This window comes from Dipodomys merriami, unplaced genomic scaffold, assembly GCF_024711535.1.
Source record: "Dipodomys merriami isolate MVZ:Mamm:240054 unplaced genomic scaffold, mDipMer1.0.p SCAF_170, whole genome shotgun sequence".
In the NCBI taxonomy this organism is placed as follows: Eukaryota; Metazoa; Chordata; class Mammalia; order Rodentia; family Heteromyidae; genus Dipodomys; species Dipodomys merriami.
In genome coordinates, this window is record NW_027203049.1 from 1,111,057 (window position 1) to 1,134,197 (window position 23,141).

At 35.8% G+C, this 23,141-nt stretch overlaps 1 non-coding gene across 1 annotated transcript; it reads left to right on the forward strand.

Annotated features, from left to right (window-relative positions):
* The first annotated feature begins 15,305 nt into the window (after nt 1-15,305).
* On the forward strand, nt 15,306-15,411 carry LOC138829391 (U6 spliceosomal RNA). Its single transcript, XR_011372571.1, has one exon. It is a non-coding gene; the product is annotated as a U6 spliceosomal RNA (small nuclear RNA).
* Nucleotides 15,412-23,141: the final 7,730 nt, after the last annotated feature.

The window sequence follows — 23,141 nt, forward strand, 5'->3', positions numbered from 1 at the left end:
GAAACTCTTTTGTTTGTGAAAACTTGGCTGTTCACAACGTAGACATGGTTTTTTTTAATTCTTCTGAAATTGCTGTTTGCATAGAATTCTATGAGATGATCTTCTCTTTGCCATATCATAGGAATAAACTTACTCTGATTCAAACCTGGACAGCAGCTAGCTTGTTCTCTCCCCTAGAAAACCATCTGTGTAGACTTCTTTACATGTAAACAGACCCTCATTTACTTGCAAAAGTCTGTCAGTGAGTCAAACTTCATTCACCCAAGTGAGGTGAATTCCTCTCCCATGCTTCCTTTACATTAAAAATGGTAAGAACTGTTTAACAGTGTGCATACTTCTTAATGTGAAGTGTGACTCTTATTTTACATAATGTAAAGCAAGAACAGGAATCAGTTTAAGATGTGAAAGAGCCTTTCAAAGAGTCTTTGGCCTTGAAAATTGTCTTGGATATGAATTTTTGGAGAAATATCCCTTTTCAAAGACCACGGACTGATTTTTTTTATATTGTGCTGGTACTGGGGTTTGAACTCCTGGCCTTGAGCTCTATCTGTGTAAGGTCCATTCCTGGATGAGGAGCAGACTCTATCCTCCTCGAAGCAAGTTGTTCACCTAGTACCTGCATTACCTAGGCAACTGGCACACCTGGAAGATGTTACAGCTGCATCTGCTGAGGTCACATCTGAATTTGATATTGCCACACCTTTCTCCACCCATATCCTAGATAAGGCCTAGCCCAAGCCCAGACACCCTTTTTCCCAGGTCTTTCCCAGGCCTTTCCCAGATTCATGGAGGGCCAACAAGGCCTGGTGCCAGCCCTAATGATGAATAAACCTACCCCTTCCCTGAATAACACCTGTGTGGTGTGTTTCTTACTCAACCTCTCTTTAAAAACCTAACAATCTGGGCTTTAATTCTCAATGTTTATGCTATACCACCTGAGCCACACTTCAATTCTTCTCTTAGGTTTATCTATTTGGAATAGCTTTGAATTGCAATTTTCAAATTTGAACCTACTTAGTATCTAGCTGTAAGCCACTGGTGCTCTGCAAGAACTCACTTCTTAAGAATAAATATTCACGGGGATGGGAAGGTGGCTCAGTGTTAGAGTGCTTGTCTTTCCTGCATGAGGCCCTTCATGAGGTTCGATTCCTCAGCACCACATAAATAGAAAAAAAAAGCTGGAAATGGTGCTGCGCTTCAAGTGGTAGAGCGCTAGCCTTGAGCTGAAGAGCCAAGAACAGCACCCAGGCCCAGAGTTCAGGCCCATGACCAGACTCCCCCCCCCCAAAAAAAAAAAGAATAATTATTCACAAAAAGGGTAGACAACATATTTGTTCAATTACTTATGTGTTGTCAGATAAACCAAGTCACTTGCTACTGGAAGAGAAAAAGAGAGAAGTTAGAGATGAATATGGAGGAGAGACACAAAGAAAGAAGAAGGGAAGGGAGGGTAAATGAGAGGAGGGGCGGGGAAGGGAGGATAGTAGAGGAGGGGAGCTGAGTAGAATTGTCTACTCCTCACTAAGGTATTGTTGAAAAATCAGTGGCTTTGCATTTATGTAGCCAAAGCTTTCTATTTTTGGTAGTAGTAAGCTGAGATATACAATATCAATTTACTTGTAATCACCTGTTAATGTGCTTACCCCTTCACAAAGGAAACCACAGTTAGGTTACTGTTACAGAGAAGGCAAGAGTACGCAGTTTAAGTGATACTGAGAAACAATAATTGATGTGCCAGGAATGCTCCCTTGCCCAAACTTACTCTTGTTCCCTGCTCCAGTCTTCTTCCAAACAAGAATAGCAGAAACAGAAGAGGAAGGAGATATCTGAGTCATGATCATCTTTCTGTTTACCCTCATCTGTTTACCTTCATCCCCTGAAACAATAAAGCCAAAGGAGACTTAACCTGAATTAGTGATGGAAGGTGGAGGGGGGGTTCAGTCTAACTTAATGTGAAAGTTTTAAAATAATTGGTACAGCATTTAAAATATTGAAATAAAACTTTTTTAAATTATTGATAAGAGGTTACTCATAATTTATTGAAAATTTAGAAGACTACAGGGCTCACTACATAGTGAAATCTGCATAATTAAAATGTACTCCTGCTTCTATCATCAGAAATTGAAAATCGTCCCTAAACTTCCAATACTAGTTAAATTACCCTCGATATTCACTTTAAACTGTGTGGATATAATGCAGAAAACATGACTTTAAATTTACACTGTTGAAGTGATAAGTGATGGAAATTCATGATGGATAGCATAAGGTTGAGAGCATGGAAATTATTTTCCTTCCATCTTCAGAGTGTAGAGAAGAAAAAAGCTCTCTTGGATGGCCCTGAAGGTCCAATTATAAATTTAGGTCAGAAGGTGAATAGTAAAGGAGATCTATCAGCCATTCACAGATTAGAAATGTGGAGAATTATCGTCATTTATGTAGGTCAAAGATGGAAGTGAAGATGTGGCAAGTCCAAAGCCAAACGCCAAAGGCAGAGATATTTAACAAAATACTATGAATTTGAAATAAGTCTTAAGTAAGGAGCTGGGCTTACAGGGAGTAGGACAGACGAATGGAGAGGGAAATGGTGGACTGTTACAGTCATATCACTCAATGTACATATGTGAAAATATAGGTAGGAAACATGAAAGGATAGGTGGGGTTGGGGTAAGGGAAGGAAGAAAAGTGGAAAGATTGGCAATGATTCAGATATATTGTACATTGAAATGTACATACTCTCTATTCCACACTGATATGGTGAAGCGAAACCCTATTGCACAACTAGCTAAAGATTAAAAAATTTTGGTTTTAATATTAAGAGACCAGATGAATACATCTTTAGAGATAAATGAGAGGATAGCATTGACAAATTGTTTAGGCTTGTGCTCTTTTCAATATACAAAATTTAATAAGTGTCAAGTCTGCTGCAAAGGTAAATTTTATTTTGCCAATTCTTTTTACAAATTGCTAAAAATATAGAGAACCAAATTCCAATACCACTTCACTTCCTAAAAAATTTTTTATAGACCTTTAGGCTTCTCAATTGTCTCTGCCTTAATGTAATGAATTGGAACTAATTTCATCCCACATTTAAATTTAAATTTTAAATCACTAAAGTCTTTTAAAATCCTCTCACTTGGGCCCAGGTATGGATAGATAACTGATGTGGGCAGAATCAGAATTATTCAGAAGGCATATTTACCTAGTTTTTTCTCTGCTGGATCATAGAGTACAGACTGTGCTAATTAGAAAAAGTTAGCCTTCCAAGGTTTTCTGCATATAAACACTCCATCTACATTTTGTTATTAGAGGATTATTCAAGATTAGCTATATGTAGATTGATAATAACTGAGCATAATAGAAAGGTGAGGGAAAACCATCTACACTTCAGTGAGTTTCTGACTTGTATTTCACAAAGTGTTATCAAAGCTCTCTATGAGAAATCTAGCAGCTGCATTTCTATAAAGTCCTTGGGTTGTTACACTTTCTGATAATTAAAGTATTTCTCCTTGCAGTTCCATACTATTCAATGATGCTGTATTAGCTCTTTGTTACATTTTGCAGACCGGTTCTAGTGATGAAATTTGTGCTTTTCAAAATTGTTCTCCCAATTCCATCCACAAAATGCAGACAAAAATTATCTGAAAAAAATTGTAACTGTTGATAGTACATATACTTTCCTTTTTTCATTACAAACATAGAATGTAATAAAAATTTTCATAGCAATTACACTGCACTAGTTTGTGGGCAGATTCTAATGTAAATAATATACTGTGTTTATGTAGAGAATTTGAGTATCCAAAGTTTTAATATGCCTGTGGTCCTAAAACCAATACCTTACTGATATTGATTGACAAATACAACTTCCTCTAAGTACAGAAGTTTTCCTTGTATCTTTTTAATATTTTAATCTTTACAATTTTTTTATTGTAAAGATAGTGTACAGAGGGGTTACAGTTACATAAGTAAGGTAATGAGTATTTCTTTTTTTTTTTTTTTCTTGATTGTTGGTCGGTCGTGGGGCTTGAAATCTGGCCTGAGTCCTGTCCCTCAGCTCTTCAGCTCATGGCTAGCACTCTACCACTTGAGCTACAACATTTCTGGTTTTCTGGTGATTTATTGGAGATAATAGTTTCACGGACTTTCCTGCCCAGGCTGGCTTTGAACCGCGATCCTCAGATCTCAACCTCCTGAGTAGCTATGATTAAAGACATGAGCCACTGGTGCATAAAATGAGTACATTTCTCATTGAGCATTTTTACCCTATCCTTTTGTCCCCTACTATCCCTTCTCTTCACACCTCTCCAACTCATCTCTCAACCTGCTTTCTGATAGACTGTCTTGTACATCTCATTGTTAAAACGGGTCAACCTTGTATCTTAAATGAAGAAATGCTGGCTTGATTTATGCTTATTCTACATGTGTAGACACACTTAAAATCGCTCACCAAGTCTAAGAGCACATAAATGAAACACGTAATTTTTTGTCAGTTGGTATAGTTGTGTTCTACACATTTATTGACAGGTTACAAATTATTCTCAAACTTTAATACATTAAAAATAATTTCTTTTTTTTCTTATTTTCTTGGACAGGAAATCAGCAACACCTCAGTCAGCATTTCTCTCATAGGACTTAACACATGTGTTGGTTAAATGTTGACCTGAGCTCCAGTATTCTGAGGACACACTAATCTGCTTAGGAATTGATGCTGGCTGTTGGAAAAGGGCTCAAGGAAGGATGCTATTTAAAGCCGTGTAACTTTATTCTTTACCAGGGTATTTTCCTGCTGCTTTGGTTTTTGAGAGTGTCTATAAGAGCAAGCATTCCATGGAGAGCAGGGAGACACCATATGATCTTTGCATACTGAGATTTCCAAGTGATTTGCTATCTCTTGTACTGCATTTTGCAAGTCGAATCTGTCAAAACCTACCAGTTTTAAGAGATTAGAGCAGTGGTAAAAGAACTCTTAGAGACAAATACATGTTCAGAATATTTGGTTCCAAGCTTCCATCTAAGATATATTCAACAACTAGTGAAAATTGTGTTGGCTGTAACTATGTGTCTTTCTCCATCTGTGCATGTGTACATGTATATATGTATGTGAGTATTTGTGTGTATAGTAATATACATGTGTACATATATAAGGGCATATACACACATATATGCATATATAAATAAATATATATGTTTAATGATTTAATATATAGTTCCCAGTACATATTCTCACAAAGTGTACAAAATAAACTGCTCTGATGGCTATCCTTTGTACACACTTCCCCCATTACCTTGTTTTTCTTTTTTTTTATTGTGAAAATACTGTACAGAGGGGTTACAATTACATGGGCAAGATAAGGAGTACATTTCTTATCAAGCATTGTAGCCCCTCCTTTGTTTCCCATTCACATCCTCCCCATCCTCCCCCAACCACCTCATCCAATACTCCCCGCGCCCCACCCCAACAAAGTTGTAAAGTTCATTTTTGACATAACGACTTGTACTTCTCATTGTTGCAATGGGTCCACCTGTATCCCAATTTAAACGACTTGATTTTCCCCCTTCCCCTCCACAAATTATACGGACATCAAATAGAGTGAAAGCAGGGGTTATACTGTGGGGGAGGGACATGGAAACAACAAAGAAATAATCTTATAAATGTGTTCGAAACAATCACAGGAAAGAAAAAAAGCATTTGAATACATATCTTAGGGTTAATTTACCTAACATAACCTTATCTCACCTTTTCAAACATATACTAGATATTGCAAATAAGGGAAACCATGGGACCTATGTTTCTTTGGGCCTGACATACTTCACTTAATATAATTTTTTTCCAAGTCTTTCCATTTCCTAACAAATAGGGCAATGTCATTCTTTCTGATGGAGGCATAGAATTCCTTTGTGTATATATACCACATTTTCTTGATCCATTCCTATACTGAAGGGTATCAGGGTTGGTTCCATATCTTAGCTATAGTAAATAATGCTACAATAAACATAGTCGTGCTGGTAGCTTTAGTGTGGTCTTTTTTTGTGAACATTTGGGTAAATGCCAAAAGTGGGATTGCTGGGTCATAGGGGAGATCTATGTGGAGTCTTTTGAGGAACCTCCATAATACTGTCCCAAGTGGTTGAACAAGTTTACACTCCCGCTAACAATGCAATAAGGTTCCCTTCTGTCCACATCCCCTCTAGCATCTTTGTTCTTATAGTTCTTGATTTTTGCCATTCTAACTGGGGTGAGGTGGTATCTTAATGTTGTTTTGATTTACATTTCTTTTATGGCTAGGGAGTTAGAGCATTTCTTCATGTGTCTATTGGCCATCCTTCTTTCCCCTTCAGAATAGTTTTTCTTTAAGTCTTTAGCCCACTTAGTTATTGGGCAGGTGTTTTTTGAAAATTTGTTGTTAGGAAGTTTAATTTGTTGAGTTTCTATGGCTAGTGAAGATCTTCTCCCAATCCGTGGGCTTTCTATTGATCTGGCTAGCTACGACCTTTGCCATGCAGAAGCTCTGCAATTTCATGCAATCCCATTTGTCCAACCTTTCTTTGATTTGTTGTGTTTCTGGGTCTCTATTAAGAAAATTTCAGCCTGCGCCAAGGAGACCTAGGTTTTCTCCCATTACACGCAGTAATGTTTTCAGAGTGTCTGCTTTGACTCCGAGGTCTTTGATCCATTTGGAGTTGATTCTGGTGCAGGGTGATATATAAGGATCTAGCTTTCGTTTTCTACAAGTAGTGAACCAATTTTGTCAGCACCATTTACTGAAGAGGCTCTCTCTTCCATTCTATTTTTTGAACTTCCTTATTGAATATTAGAAGGCTATAGGTCTTCAGGTTTATTTCTGGGTTTTCAATTCTATTCCATTGGTCCTAAAGTCTGTTCTTGTGCCAGTACCAAGCTGTTTTGATTACGATGGCATTATAGTAGAGTTTGATATTTGGTATTGCTATTCCTCCAACATTGTTCTTTCTGTTGAGGAACATTTTTGCTACACAGGGTCTTTTATTGTTCCATATGAATTTTGGATGGGCTCTTCTATTTCCTTAAAGAAAGAGGTTGGAATTTTCATAGGTATCGCCTTGGGAATTATTGCCATTTTCACGATATTGATCTTTCCAATCCAGGAGCATGGGAGTTTTTGCCACTTTCTAAGTTATGTGCCGATATCCATTTTCAATTTTTTAAAATTTTCTTCATAGAGGTCCTTCACTTCTTTGGTTAAATTAATTCCTCGGTTTTTTTTTTTGTGGGGCTATTAGGAATGTAATTGCTTTCCTAATTTCAGCCACACTTTTCTCATTGTTGGCATACAGAAAAGCCGTTGATTTTGGGGTGTTAATTTTATACCCTTCTACTTTGCCAAAGTTTTCAATCAGCTTGAGTAATTTGGGAGTGAAGTCTATAGAATTCTTTAAATATAAGATCATGTCATCTACAAAGAGGGAGTGTTTTATTTCTTCTTTCCCTATTTGGATCCCCTTTATGTTTGCATCTTGTATTATTGCTGTAGCTAGGCATTCTAATACTAGGTTGAAGAGAAGTGGAGAGAGTGGACATCCTTTTCTCATTCCTGAGTTAAGAGAAAATGGCTTTAGTTTTTCACCATTAAGTATAATGCTGGCTATAGGTTTGTCATATACAGCCTTTATTGTATTGAGGAATGTTCCATGGATTCCTAATTTTTCCAGAACCTTCATCATAAAGCAGTGTTATATCTTGGCAAATGCTTTTTCTTCATCTATTGAGATAACCATATGGTTCTTATCCTTGCTCCTGTTGATGTGATGAATTATATTAATTGATTTGCTTATATTGAACAAGCTTTGCATCCCTGGAATGAATTCTATTTGATCGTGGTGTGTGATTTCTTGGATGAATTGTTGAAGTCGATTGGCCAAAATTTTGTTGAGAAGTTTGCATCAATGTTCATCAAAGAAATACGTCTATAGTTCTCTTTCATTGACGAGTCCCTGCTTGGTTTTTGGATGAGGGTTATGATGGCTTCATAGAATGAGTTCAGTAGTGAATTTTCTCTTTCAATTTCATTGAAGAGTTGGAGGAGTATTGATGTGAGCTCTGCTATGAAGGACTTGTAGAATTCTACTGTAAATCCATCTGGTTCTGGACTTTTCTTAGAATGGAGGTCTCTTATTGCTGTTTCTATTTCAATGCTTAGGGGCCTTTTAAGATGGTTTAAGTCATCTTGGTTTAGTTTTGGCATGTCAATATTTGCTAGGAAAAAGGTCCATTTCTGTCAAGTTCTCAAACTTATTAGCATAAACTTTTGAGAAGTATTCCCTTATAATTTTCTGAATCTTGGTTGTGTCTGTGGTGTTTTTTCCATTCTCATCTCGGGGTTTATTTATTAGGGTGTATTCTCTTCTTTTTCTGATAAGGTTTGCTAAGTGTCTGTCAATTTCGTTAATTTTTTCGAAGAACCAACTCTTTGTTTTGTTGATTCTTTCTATAGTTTTTTTTTGGGATTCTAATTCATTTAATTCTGATTTAATTTTGATTATTTCTTTCCGACTACTGGTTTGGGGTTTATCTTGCTGCCCTTTTTCAAGGAGATGTGTCATTAAATTTTTGGTTTCAGATCTCTCCAATTTGTTGATGTAGGAACTCAGAGCTATCAACTTGCCTCTGAGCCCTGCCTTTGCTGTGTCACAGAGGAACTGGTGATTTGTGTGCTCATTTTGGTTGAATATTATGAACATTTGAATTTCCTTTCTAATCTCTTCCATGACCCACTCCTGATTCAGCAGTGTGTTGTTCAGCCTCCATGTGTTACCGGACTTTCATTGGTGGCTTTTGGTGTTGAGTTCTAATTTAATTCCCTTGTGGTCTGAGAGAATGCAATGTATAACTTCAATGTTTCTGAATTTGGACAACTTTGCTTTGTGGCCTAAAATGTGGTCTATTTTAGAAAATGATCCATGTAATTCTGAGAAAAACGTGTATTCTGATGCTGCTGGGTGAAATATTCTGTTAAATCTAGTTGATCTATGCAGTTGTTTAGGTCTGCATTTTCTGTGTTGAGTTTTTGCCTAGTTGATCTATCTAGTGGGGAGAGTGGTTGTGTTAAAATCCGCAACAATTAATGTCTTTGGATCTATGTGGGATTTGAGGGAAATTACTTCTTTTTGGATAAATTTGGGTGTTCCATTGTTTTGCGAATAGATATTTAGAATTGTAATATCCTCCTGAAGGAGAGATCCCTTATTAGTATGTAGTGACTTACTTTATCTCTTCTTACGAATTTTAATTTGAAGTCTATTTTATCTGATATTAGGATTGCAACTCCCGCCTGTTTATGGGGACTGTTTGCTTGGTAGATTTTTTTCCAGCCTTTAACATTGAAAATGTGTTTGTTTTTATGTGAAAGATGTGATTTCTGAAGGCAGCAGAGCAAAGTATCTTGCTTTTTAATCCAACTAGGCAGTCTATGTCACTTAAATGGAGAGTTAAGTCCGTTAATGTTGAGAGATAAGACTAAGAGGTATTTGGGAGTTCCTGCCATATAATCCACCTTCTTGGGGGCTGCAGCAACCGGATTCCTCCTATGGTTCCTGGATTCTCATTTTGGGTACGGTTTCTTGGCCTTTATTGTGGTCTTGTTGGACATCTTTAAGAATCTTTTGTAGGGCTGGTTTGGTGGACAAATATTGTTTGTTTTTCTTTGCTATGGAAAGTTTTTATTTAGCCTTCAGTTATGCAGGAGATTTTAGCTGGGTACAGTATTCTTGGTTGATAATTGTTTTTCTTTAGGGCATGGCATACATCATTCCAGGATCTTCTTGCTTTGATTGTCTCTGCTGAGAAATCTGACGTGATTCTAATTGGTTTCAATTTATAGGTGATTAATCTTTACTCCTTGACAGCTTTAAGGATCTCTTCTTTGGTCTGAATTGATCCTATGTGGATTACAATGTGATGGTAGGATGTCTTATTTTAGTCTGGTCTATTTGGACTTCTAAAAGCTTCTTGTATGTGAATAGGCCTATCTTTTTGCATGTTTGGGAAGTTCTCTACTAGGATCCTGTTAAACAAATTTCCTAGAACATTAACTTCTGTTTCTAGGTGCTCCTCTACAACCATTTTCCTCAGATTAGGCCTTCTGATGATGTCTTCCAAGTGTTGAAAAGATCTGTCATATTTCTTGGACTTGTCTTGGATGGTTGTATGTTCTTTCGCTATAATATGTAGGGTGTCTTCAATCCCCAAGATTCGATCTTCTGTATGGTCTAACCTGCTCTTGAGAATTTCTACTTTGTTTTTTATTTCTTTTCCTTCTAATTGGTCAGCTTTGATGGCTTCAAGTTCTTTGTTGGAGCTTTGTTTTAGATCTTGTATGAACTTCTTTACTTCCTTAGTTTGTTGTACAGTGTTTATTCTCAAATCACTTAGTTGATTGGATATGGTTTCCTTGGACTTCCATTCCTTCTGTTGGGTTCCATTCACCATTCCCTTTGTGGTCTCCCTGACTTCCTTCAGCTCTTTGTTAATTGTTTCCATGAATGCCTTTAGTGTTCTTTGTGTATTCTCATCCTGCTCTCTCAATTCTGTATTACTCTTTGCTAAGCTTCCTCACATTCATGCCATTCCTGTAGTTCTCTTTGAGTGTTCTCTGCCTGTTCACACCATTCCTGCCTTTCTCTTCTAGTGTTCTCAAGCTGCTCACGCAATTCCTATATCAGTTTCTGAGTAGCTTCCTAATGCTCATGATATTCATGTATTAACCTTTGGTTTACCTCCTCTCTCTCCCTATCACTCTCCTACAGAGTCCTTTGTAGGTTTTCAATATTTTCCTGTATTGACCTTTGGTTTTCGACCTCTTTCTCGCTATCACGCTCAAACAGAGTCCTTTGTGTGTTTTCAAACTTTTCATTTACCATGTTTGCCAGCATTGTTGGTAGAGCTATTTGGGAACTCTCCTCTGGATTATTCTTTATCTCTTCTGTCCCCTGATTATCATGACTGGGAGTTGAGACACCCGGACTTGCCATTTTTCTTGTGTTTTTCTGGCTTTCTCTGCCCATTTGGCATTAAAGTAACACCAGTTTTCTGCTAGAACACTATCTTAAGGCAAGTATCAACCAAAGTCTGTAGTTGCACAGTCAAAAGTCTGCAGATACAATCTAGTTCAATAGATATCTCTATTCAACATCAAACAGCTATATTTTAATGGGCTCCAAACCACAAAGAAGAATTTGACAAACCAGAAATTATGAGGTTTAGGGAGAGATGTGGGTAAAAATAGGAATAGAGAGATGTGGGAAAGCACAGGGAGACAACTTAACTAAGTCCTAATGTTAAAGCATGAAATAGGTTGGATAGGATGAAAGTACAGAGAAAAAAGAAGAAAGAGAAAGGGGAAAAATAGACAAGGATAAATACAAAATACAAAATTAAAAATTGCAATGCTTAAAAATTATGCATATTTGAAAATGAAATATTCAGAGAAGAATGTGGATATAATGAGAAAAGGGGAGGGATATAAAGGGGATGTTAAAAACTTAATAATAAAGATACTTAAAAATATTATATAGATATAAAGAGGTAGTACTCCTAATAAGGAATTTAAGTCCAAGAGGTTTTGAATTGAGTAATAAATTTGTGGATTAAGTGTGTACACAATGGGGGATAAGGTCTAATAATCGACTACGGGTATATCTGAGGTTGTACAGAACAGCAATTAAGTCACACAAAGAAGAACAAAACAGAGGAAAAGGTGAAAAGAATGAGAAAGAAAGAAAAAAGGATCAAAAGTTCAGTAGAGCTAAACATAAAAGAAAAAAAGTAAAAAAAAAATTAAAGAAAAACACTCACAAACATATACCTCTAAAATGTAAATTATAAGAGGAAGAAAAAAATGTTTCTAGAAGACAATTTTTTTCAAAAAAGGTAAAAATTAAAAATTTAAAAATACTTTTAGAAAAAAATTTTATAAAAGGTACAAAAAATAAAGAAAAAGTTCTTTGATTTTTTTTTGGGGGAGGGGTGAGAACATCCTGTATCTCCCTTGTGTCATAATCAGCCTCTTGTTGGAGTCTCTGGTCTGCTTGCGGTGCTTGATTTTCCTGTGGCTTGGTTGGTTTCTTAAGTCAGTTTGTTTGAGCAGGCAGAAAAATGCTCTGCTTTACCCAGGATTATGTGTTCCTCCTCCCAGGCTAGTTCAATAGGATGGTTCAATAGTATCACAAAAGAGGGAGATGGATGTTTCCTCAAGTTTGGAGATGCTGTGATGAGGTTAGGTTCTGGGTAGAGTTGAGGACTTTCAACAAACCGTAGCTTTCCCCTGAGGGGCTAGAATGTGAAAGACTCACAGAGCCCAGCCTGGAGCCACTCTCAGGGTTTATGTTTACTGAATTTCAATTGGTTGTCCAGGCTGCTAAAGGGACGGGCAGCCTCTGGCTCTAATTACCCAGTGAAGAAACCCACTCCTGGGGCTGGTGGCCCAAGCTGGGTGACTTTTCCCTGGGTGAAGCTGAGTCTGGAAGATCCGTTAGGTTCTTGTGACCTGCTAAATGACTCTAGTTTTCTTCCAAGGCCTGAGTTGGATTTAGCAGCTCAGCTGAGCTTTGTCAGTATCAAAGATGGAGATCTCTGGTAATGGGTGGGAGGAGTGGCCTTCCCTCCTCTGAGGACATTAGGTTCCTGGGTTGTCTCTGGTTTGTGAACTGTAGGATGAAGGTATCTGCTCCTTGTTGGTTCTTGGTGGTGTTGAATAGAATCCTCTTGCCTGCCATGTCTGGCTCTTTCGTCCTGAAATCTCCGTATTGCAGGTATGGTGGCTACGGCCTCCGCTGCCACCACTGCCGCCTCAGTGGCAGCTGCTGTCAAGAGCTCAGATCTGTCTCCTTGCCTGGATTTTCCTCTCTGGCCTAACTCTCTGTCCTGTGATGGCACACTTGGTGTGATTCTCTGGCTTAGGACTGTTCACTGGAACTATAAAACTGCTTTCTATGCGAGACCTTGTTTAGCCTCCAGCTTCTCCTCCGCCATCTTCCCAGAACTCCCCCCATTACCTTGTTTTTCATCTCTGTGAAAAACTTCACTCTACTTTCCATAGGATAGGTTTGTTTTCACTACATGTAGTTACTTATTGATAATCAAAGAAAAAGGTTGTTTGTAAAAGAAAAAAGAACTTTTAGGTCACAAGTTAAAGTATCTTATCCGTTCCTATGATTCCTATGAGGTAAAATTTATAATAGTAGTAAAAGTGAAAAAGAATTCCTAGATATGTTGTTTAGCCATTTAGAATGGCAAAGAATAATATCACGTCACTCTTATAATTCTTAAAGAATGCAAGGGAAACTGTTGGTCCCTATCGTGTTCCCACAAAACCAGTGGATCCTGAAGGACAATAGTAGAAGAGCAGGAATTATAAGTAGCAGACATGGAGCATGAAAGAGAAAGGGAGAAAATGAGAGAGAGTGAAAGAGAGAGAAAAATATAATACTGAAAATGCATAAAAGATAAACAAGAGCTGTATGAGAATATTCATACTGCTATCTTTATACTCTACATGTACATTTGAAGGTATTTGATGTATGATAACCCATCAACATAAAATATAAAATGATTTTGATAAAAATAAAAATGACTCAGAAGAAATTATAAATGCAAAAGCAATCTTCACAGAAGCAAACTCTCAGAGATATTTCATGACTTTGAGAAGGATTAAGTGGCTGAAGTTAGTATAAATTTAGAAGTATACCAATTCACAAAAAACACAAAAAGATATTCATATATTTCATTATATAACCCAATGCAGAAAGCAAATGTTTAGATGATTTTTTAAAACACTGTCTCTCAGGAGCCGGGAAGGTGGCTCAGTGTAGAGAGCTTGCCTTGCATGTATTAGGCCCTGGGTTTGATTCCTCAGCAACACATAAGTAGAAAAAGACAAAAGCGGTGGTGTGGCTCAAGTGATAGTGCTAGACTTGAGCTGAGGGACAGCACCCAGGCCCCAGAGTTCAAGCCCCATAACCAACAAAATCAAAATAAAAAACAAAACAAAACAAAACATAGCCTCTCACTTTTGTGGCCTGAACTCTGTAATACCGCGGCTTCAGCCTAGGGTTAAGATTTAGGTGTGGACATTTATCATCCCTCCTGATTCAGACTGTACTTGATAAATTTTTAATAAATATTTTGTTCTTTATTTTCCTCTTTGTAAATTCACATGCACCTATTAAAAATTGGCTTGGCCATCCCAGTTACCTTCTCAAAGTAACTCTTGATTTCGACTTACAAAAAGTTGTATTATATTACAAGGAAAACAATGCTACAAATAAGAAAACTAATAATTAAATATTAATAATTAATAAAATAAAAAAACAATTATCAGTGTTTTAAGTATTTGAAGTGTAGTACAAATTAGATTTTTACTATTTTCTCATATGCCTGTACATTTAACACTGGCTAAGATTTTGATGTTGAACAAGAGTTTTATAGGCTATGAGTAATCTTTAAATTTGCCCACTAAGATTACTTTTTATGGATCATCTCATCTCATCTTTTTTATATGGCTTATATCATCATTTGTTCCTCACGAACTTATAAAGTAATGTATGGAAGTTCTAAAGTTTTAACAGAAACTGTGTAGTTAACAGTCTTAACTCTTCACTCTGCTTCTTTAAACAAAACCTTTGCAAATTCTCATTAGTAATGTTTCTATAAACTCTGAAATGTACATACTTAGTAGCATATATCTGCTACCATAAATCTTAAATACTTTATAGAAAAGTTTTATGACCTGCCAAACCGTCCTAATTTTGGCATATATAAGCAAATTCTCAAATTTAAATACATTTAAAACATTAAAATTTTAACAAACCTGAACACTTGCTGCAGTGTTCATTATGACAGGTGCCTTGTATAGAATAATGGAATTCCTCCTCCCACACATCTCAAACAACAATTATCTGGAATTATTTAATTTTTGACATGTCAATCTTGACTTTATTCTTAAATGTGTGCTTATGTAAGAAATACATGGTTCTAAAACTTCATGAAAATTCCTTTGAACTTACTTTTTTGAATTGTCTAGTTTAAGAAAATCAGTTGCACTTTATATATAAAAAATGTTTTGTGCGGGCTCGGAAGTTGGCTCAGTTGTAGAGCGCTTGGCTTGCATGCCTGAGGCCCTGGGTTCTATTTCTCAGCACCGCATGAACAAAAAGCCAAAAGTGGTGCTGTGGCTCAAGTGGTAGAGCGCTGGCCTTGAGCTGAAGAGCTGAGGGACAGTGCCCAAGCCCAGAGTTCAGGCCCCATGACCGGACCCAAAAAAATAAAATGTTTTGTGCTCAATTCGGCAGCACATACACTAAAATTGGAACATTACAGAGAAGATTACCATGGCCTTGTGCAAGGTTGACACCTAAATTCGTGAAGTGTTCCAGATGCTGGAGAGGATGTGGCCACAAGGAACCCTACTGCATTCTTGGTGAGAGTGTCAACTTTGGAAAGTATGGAGGGTCCTCAAAAGACTCCATAAAAAGCTCCACTATGACCCAGCAATCCCACTTTTGGGGATTTAACCAAATGTTCACAAATAAACTACCATCACAACTATGTTTACTGCAGCATTATTTACAATAGCTAAGATACGGAACCCACCCCGATGGCCCTCAGTAGATGAATGGATGAAGGAAAATGTGGTATATGTACACAATGGAATTCTATGCCTCCATCAGAAACAATTACATCGCCCAATTTTTTAGGAATTGGAAAGACTTAGAAAAAAAATTCATTAAGTGAAGTAAGCTAAGTCCAAAGAAACATACGTCCCATGGTTTCCATTATTTTCAATAACTAATATATGTCTGGGATAAGCAGAAAAGGTCAAAAGCCATGTGCATATGACCAGATAAGATGATATTAAGGGAAATGAACCCCAAGATAGGGAAACAAGTAGTTTTATCTCTATTGTTTCTAACGTACTTATAATGTGCAATGGGATATTTTTTGTTTCTTTGTATGTTCCTCTCCCACACTATAACCCCTGTTTTCACTGTATTTGAAGTTGGTGCCCCTACATCCTATGTATATGTTTCTCTAATTTGGGGAGGGGAAGGGAAATAAAAATACTTAAATAGGGATACAGGTTGACCAATTGTAACAATGAGATGCACAAGACATTCTGTTGAAAAATGAACTTTACAATTTAGGCCGGGGAAGGGGGGGTGTATTTGTGGAGGTGGGAGGGTAGGGATGATGGGGGAAAAATAAAGGAGGAGGTAACAATGCTTGTTAGGAATTGTACTCATTATTTGCTCATGTAAATGTGACCCCTCTGTAAAGTATTTTTACAATTAAAATATGTATACAAATTTTCCGAGATGGAATAGTTATTTCCTCTATTTTATCCATATAATATCATTAACAAAGAAATTAGTGTAGAACACTGATATGATGTTATTTTGATTAAATGTGTGGGTGTGTCTGTGGGTGTGTGCGCACGCACCTACACGTGCACACACACCGATGCTTGTGTATTAGCATGCTCAGAGTGAAATCAGTGCTTCAAGGTATTGCTAGGCCTTCTCTCCCTAGATTGGTGAGCACTATATGAGCTACATCTCCATTCCAGGCTGTTTGCTAGTTCATTATAAGTTTTGAAAAATAATTTCATGAATTTATTTAGCCCTGATTGGCTTCCAACTATTATCCACAGATCTCAGGCTACTGAGTAGATATCTACAGTAGATAGGATTACAGGAGTGACCAGCCAGCACAAGGCTTTCAGAATAATTTTAAAAGTAGGAGAAAATTTACTTCTCAGGGGCGTGTTTTATCATCTCCTACTATTAAAGCATTTTGGAGTGAATATATGTGAACTTATTTCGTTTTGGGATTCTTAAAAGACAGTAAGTGAAGCTATTTAAAATTTTAGTACTTTTTAAAAAAGGCTATTGGAGCTGAGTGACAGAAGAAATTTGACTATCTTTGGACCTCAATTTATAAGTTCAGTTCTGTTCGGGATAACCCAATGTCACCAACACAGTCTGTGTTGAATATAAACTGTAACAGAAAACAATCTCCATGGGCAGTAATTGTTATGCTATTTTTTCTTGGACAACATGAATATTGAATTGAGAGTGTAAGAGAATGGGGGTTTTACCTACCTTTTTTATATTGTTGAAAGACTTTTGGAAACATTAACTTATTTCCTTGCTCACTGTTTGTCTTTGGACCATTCACTTAGTGCCTTTAGTTACAATTTTTCCCAACACTAGAATGATAATAATATTAGCATTATCGCAAATGTTACCTTAAGAATTGAGAAAAATAAAACTTGTGAAATACTTAATATAAATTTCTATGAATGAGCGTTGAGTTTAGCCAGCAGTTTTTTAAATACTAAATAGAATGCAATAAGTATTACAGAAACCATTACAGGTAGTGAGTAACCAGAAGTAATGTTATCTATTGACCATGCTCTGTTTCTAAGGAAGCTAGTTGGATAACTTCTCATGCTGTAAATCAAACTGGTTATCTTATGTCTTGGTAGTATAAAAATTTCAGGGACAGAATAATGAAGGAATGTTGTAGACTGAGGTGAAGTCCATACGAAAATGTGCAAAACTAATAAAACGTAAAAGTATCTGAAAAGTATATTGTGTTTTACTTCGTTTAAGTTACATTGCAAAAATAGGGAATACCTAGAAGAATGAATTCTCTTTTTGGTATTATATCATAGGTCCTTACGAGGATGAACTCTTTCCTCATTCTTGTAGAGGCAATATCAAATGAGAGGAACCGTATTTTTTTGTTTGCTTCTTTACATTTATTCTTCAATTTGAAATCTGAACTACATGAGACAGAAAGAATCTAAGGGAAATTATACACGCAGGCTTTGGAAGAACAATCATCTTAAAATAAATAAAATACATATAGTCTTATAGAAGGTCTAACTATATTGAGTTATATAGTCTCAAGTATAAACAGAAAATGATTTAAGCAATTTATCATGTTATTGAAAAATGAAAAATGTTAGTAATTGCTTAATTTTTTTCTTTCTAAAACCTTGAATTAATTATTGATTTTGTATAGAGAGATTAAAGATGAGATTAACAAGAAATGATTAAAAATGGACAAAAGTTCTGAATAGACATGTTTTCCAATAGCCTGAAAATGGCCAGTGTCTTTACAAAATTATGTTTAATACCACTTCTATGCTGGCTTAATGCTTTCTGAACAGAAGTCATTAGAGAAATTAATATGATACTACTTCATAACTATTATACTCATTAAAAAATCAGAGGAACCTCGTGTGGTGGTTAAGGCTTGTAATTCCAAGCATTGGAGAGGTTGGAGTAAGGGGATTTGAGTCTAAGGCCAGTCTAGGGTACTACACATAGTAAAAACCTGCCCTTTCAAAAAACTCAGAAGGTAATAATGTTGGTGAGAGTGTAGAAAAAAGGAAATTTTCTACACTCTTGGTCAACATACAGGTTAGTATTCTCATTGTAGAAAGTAGTATGCAATTTTCTAAGAAATGCAAACTTGAAATATCATCTTATCCACCGATCATGTGATTATTTCTCTATGGATAACTGATAAATATATCTGTGGTTCATTATTATTCACATTATTCACAACAACAGCCAAGATAAAAATCGAAGTTAAGTGTTCAAGTACAGAATAATAAAGCAACTGTGGTGCATGCACAAATATATTTTTCTGTTTCATACTTAAAATAGCAAGAGACTTCTCCCATTAGCCACAACTTACAATAACCTGAAAGATGTATTCAAATCAAGAAAAATATTGTCTTGTGATCTTTGTAAAACAACAACAACAACAACAACAACACACGCACACACACACACACACACACACACACACACACACACACACACACACACACACACACCAATCTCAAACATTTAGAGATAATTTTTTTAAAAAGTAAAGCAAAGTGGAATTGCTGGGGCATTTAGGTCACAGTGTAGAAGATAGTAGATATACAGGATGACCAAGTATAGAGTTGTAATGTACAACATGAGGATACAGGGGACAACACTGGCCTTACATAGGAATGATGATAAGTAAGTAGGAGTTGTTCTTCCTCATAGGGGTTGCTCTTTCAGTTGTTCTTCCTTCAGTAATGGATAAAATGAACATAATTCTTTAAGTATAACGGCCTGTTGCCCCATTTGTCAGGAAATGAAAAGACTTGAAAAAAATTATATTAAGTGAAATAACCTAGGCACAAAGAAACATAGATCTCATGGTTTCCTTTATTTATAACAACTAATATATATCTGAGACAAGCAGAAATGGTCAGATAAGTTGATGTTAGGCGAAAAGTTCACCAAGATAAGAACTCTTTTTTTTAAATCTTTCTTGCTATTGTTTCTAACATATTTATAAAATATTTCTGTGTTGCTTTGTATGTCTCTCCCCCACGGTATAACCCCTGTTTGCACTGTATTTGATGTAGGTATAATTTGTGGAGGGGAAGGAAAAAATTGTTTAAATAGGGATAAAGGTGGACCCATTGCAACAATGAGATGTATAAGATGTTATGTCAAAAAACGAACTTTACAGCTTTGGCACAGGGTAGGGGGATTTATAGGAAGGGATGGCAAGGGGAAACAAAAGAGGAATCAACAATGCTTGATAAGAAATGTACTCATTACCTTGCCTATGTAATTGTAACCCTTCTGTACAATATTTTCACAATAAAAAAATTAAGTAGATACATTATATTAAACCTGATAACAGTGCCTACATACTTCACTTTATTGGTTAAATAAATGTTAGGCCTCCTCAAAAAAAGGAAACAATAACAAGCAATATAGCAATAATATATGCTCAACATAGAACAAAATGTCAAATTAAAATACATGAAATTTTCCTTGATGTAACTTAATTATTACAAATAAGAAAAACCTTGAGACCTATGTTCCTTTAAGTCTGGCTTACTTCAGTTAATATGATTTGTTCCAAGATCTTCCATTTCCTTACAGATAAGGTGGTATCATTGTTTCTGATGGAAGCATAGTATTCCATGTATGTGTATTTGTGTATGTGTGTGTGTGTGCGTGTCTGTGTGTGTGTGTGTGTGTGTGTGTGTGTGTGTGTGTCACATTTTCTTGTTCCATTCATCTATTGAGAGGCATATGAGTTGATTCCATATCTTAGCTATGGTAAATAATACTGTGATAAACATAATTGTGCTGGTAGCTTCAGTGTGGTCTTGTTTGTGGTCACATGGTTAAATGCCCAGAAGTGGGAATATTGGGTAAAAAGGGAAACATTATTGTGCACATCACGTATAACCTTATTAGATGAGCAGAATAACTCAATAGCTATGTACTATAACCATATAAGGTGATTCTAAATGAAATGAACTCCAGGATATGTTCTTTATTGTTGTTGTTATGAATGTATTACATGATTTCTTTTCATCCTTTTGTGTTTTACCCACCAATGGTTTATCCGCTGTAGTCATTGTATTTGATTTTGATACCCTGGGTATTATAACTAGGGAACTAGGGAACTAGGGAAACGAAAGGGAAAAAAATAAAATGGTGAGACAAAGGACAAAGGGGGATCCTATGCAACAATGGTACTCATAAGACAATATGTTGGAAATGATATTGGGGGGGTTGTTGTGAATGAAGAAGGAGAGACATTGGAGAAGGGGTAAAAAAGTTAGAAAAGAAATGAATTGATTACCTTACTTATGTAACTATACCCCTCTGTACATTACCTGGACAATAAAATTTAAATTAAAATAAAGTATATGAGAGCAGCAATACAGGAGATGGGAGTGGGGGAGGTACTGTAGTATAGTAGAGTAGAACAGCTGTGGAGAGCAGTAATTTGACTTTACCATAGGAAGTAATAAACTACCATACAGATTTACAGCCTAATGTCAGTCACTGAAAAGGGAAAACAAAATGCACAATCAGCAAAGCAATATAGATAAAATAGAAAACTGAAAAATTAAGGTGAAGAGATGACTTGAACCAACAATAACAAATGACACAATTAGAAAACAAATAAGCTGGTAAGCATAAAAAATATTACCCATAATTCTATTAAATGTTATTTACATCACAATTTGTTAGAAATATAATTCAAATCACAGTTTAATAGCATATCATTTTCATAGTAGGTTATTTATCATTGATTTCTTAATATTCAATGTTAAATATATAATTTTAATTTCAGCACCTATAGAAAAGAAGAAAGTGAAACTAATTTTAATAATATATTTTATGAATTGTAAAATTGACAAGCATTAGAATTTTAACAAATAATATGTCATTATTGTTTCATTTCTGTGAATTAATGTAATAATTCAAAGTGTATTCTAAACTTAGCAATCATCTTAACATCAAATAATAAATTATTGCACATGACTCTTGGTATTAGGTGGAACGGTTCAGAATTGTGGTAAAAATTCACCACACTTTACATGAGAGTATGTCTCCTCTCATCTAGCTTATATTCTAGAAATTTGATTTCTACATGCATGTTAAATTCTTGTCTAGGTGAGAGCTATACAATTATATGCAATTATAGACATGAGGAGTATTTCAGATGGTACTTAAAAGTCATATTCATTAATTAAATTTTTATTATTTTGTACTAAATAAATATTTATAGAGAGACTGAATTTCTGAGTAAATGATGGTGTATCTGTGCCAGATTATACGTATTAAGGCTTATTTTATATTTCTGACATTGTTTCTAAAGTTGGATTTAATTTTCCAAAAGAGGATAAGTGTATTACATTGGATATATGAAAGTAAACTTAGTGTTTATTCCATAAATCCTTTGCCACTTATCTAATCCCAATATAAATTATCCATGTGTTTGAAGTAATGAAAATAACAACAGATATAAGCCATATAAATCCATCTGTAGTAGACAAGTATTTTCAAGTAAAAGAGGATAGTTGATCCTCTTTTACATTACAGAATATTCTTGGGAAAATGTGCTCCAGGCTGGCCACAACTGCAGAATATTATGGTTTGATCTATCATAAGAGAAGGAAGGAAGGCGAACCTTCTTTCCAAAATTTTGTTCCCAGGGATGTGATCTGTTTTATGGTGGTGAGTTGGAAATGAACATTTTTCACAGTCAACCTTGAAAAGCCATCTTGATAGACCATTTCTGTAAGTGGTTACAGATGATTATTCCTGGATTTCCAAGGATGCCAGATTGCCTCATTTTGAGACAATTAAAACAGGAATTTAGTCAGCTGTTTTTGTATGTTTAGGAGAAAAACCCATTGACTCTAGGCCAGCAGGTCACTGGGGCCCAGAGATGCTAATACATTGAAGAGTAATCCTAGACCTCTAAAAACAAAAAAACAAACAAACAAAAAAAAACAACTCCAGTATTCACTGCCAGTCAAGGCTGCTATCACAGCCTACATGAAGTCAGGCAAAAAACAGAAGCTGAGAGTAATTTCGATGATAAATAAAATATTTGTGATGAGGCAGACTGAAATGAGACTCCAGAGAGAGGGTCAGAAAGACTGATCAGACTAAAATTGGTCAAAAAAAGATTGGAAAATAGTATTCCTTGTAGAACACATAAATCATAGAAGTCCTGTGCTTGTAAGAAGAGAGCAGACCACATTCCTTTTTTTGAGAAATGCACATTTTCTTTAACATCAGCTTAATGAATTTTCAATGGAAATCTTTGAATTCTTAAATATTTGACCACATGTGGGAGAAGGCCAATTGCTGAAGAAAAGAAAATATCATCACTCTGTTAGGAGTTCTAATATCACATTAGGAAGTAATAAAGCACAGATTTGTAATAAAAAGTGAAAAAAATTATTCCAAATGAGGGTTTCATTTGTTTTGAGGTAAATGTTCTTGATTTAGGTGCTAGCAATTACCATACAATTGATTCAGTCCCATAGCTGAGTTGATATTGACTACAGTATTCTCACATGAAAGAAAAGAGAAAATTCACAAATGTCTGATGAAATGAGTCAAGGATGAAGTGTTCTAATAGTGATATCTGAGGTTTAGACACAGGTGAAGAGGTGGATTTTCTTTTATAAAAGTCTCTCATTTTTAGGCTGGTGCCAGTGCCTCACAGTTGTAATCCTTTCTACTAAGGAAGCTGAGATCTGAGGACTGCTGTTCAAAGCCAGCCTGGG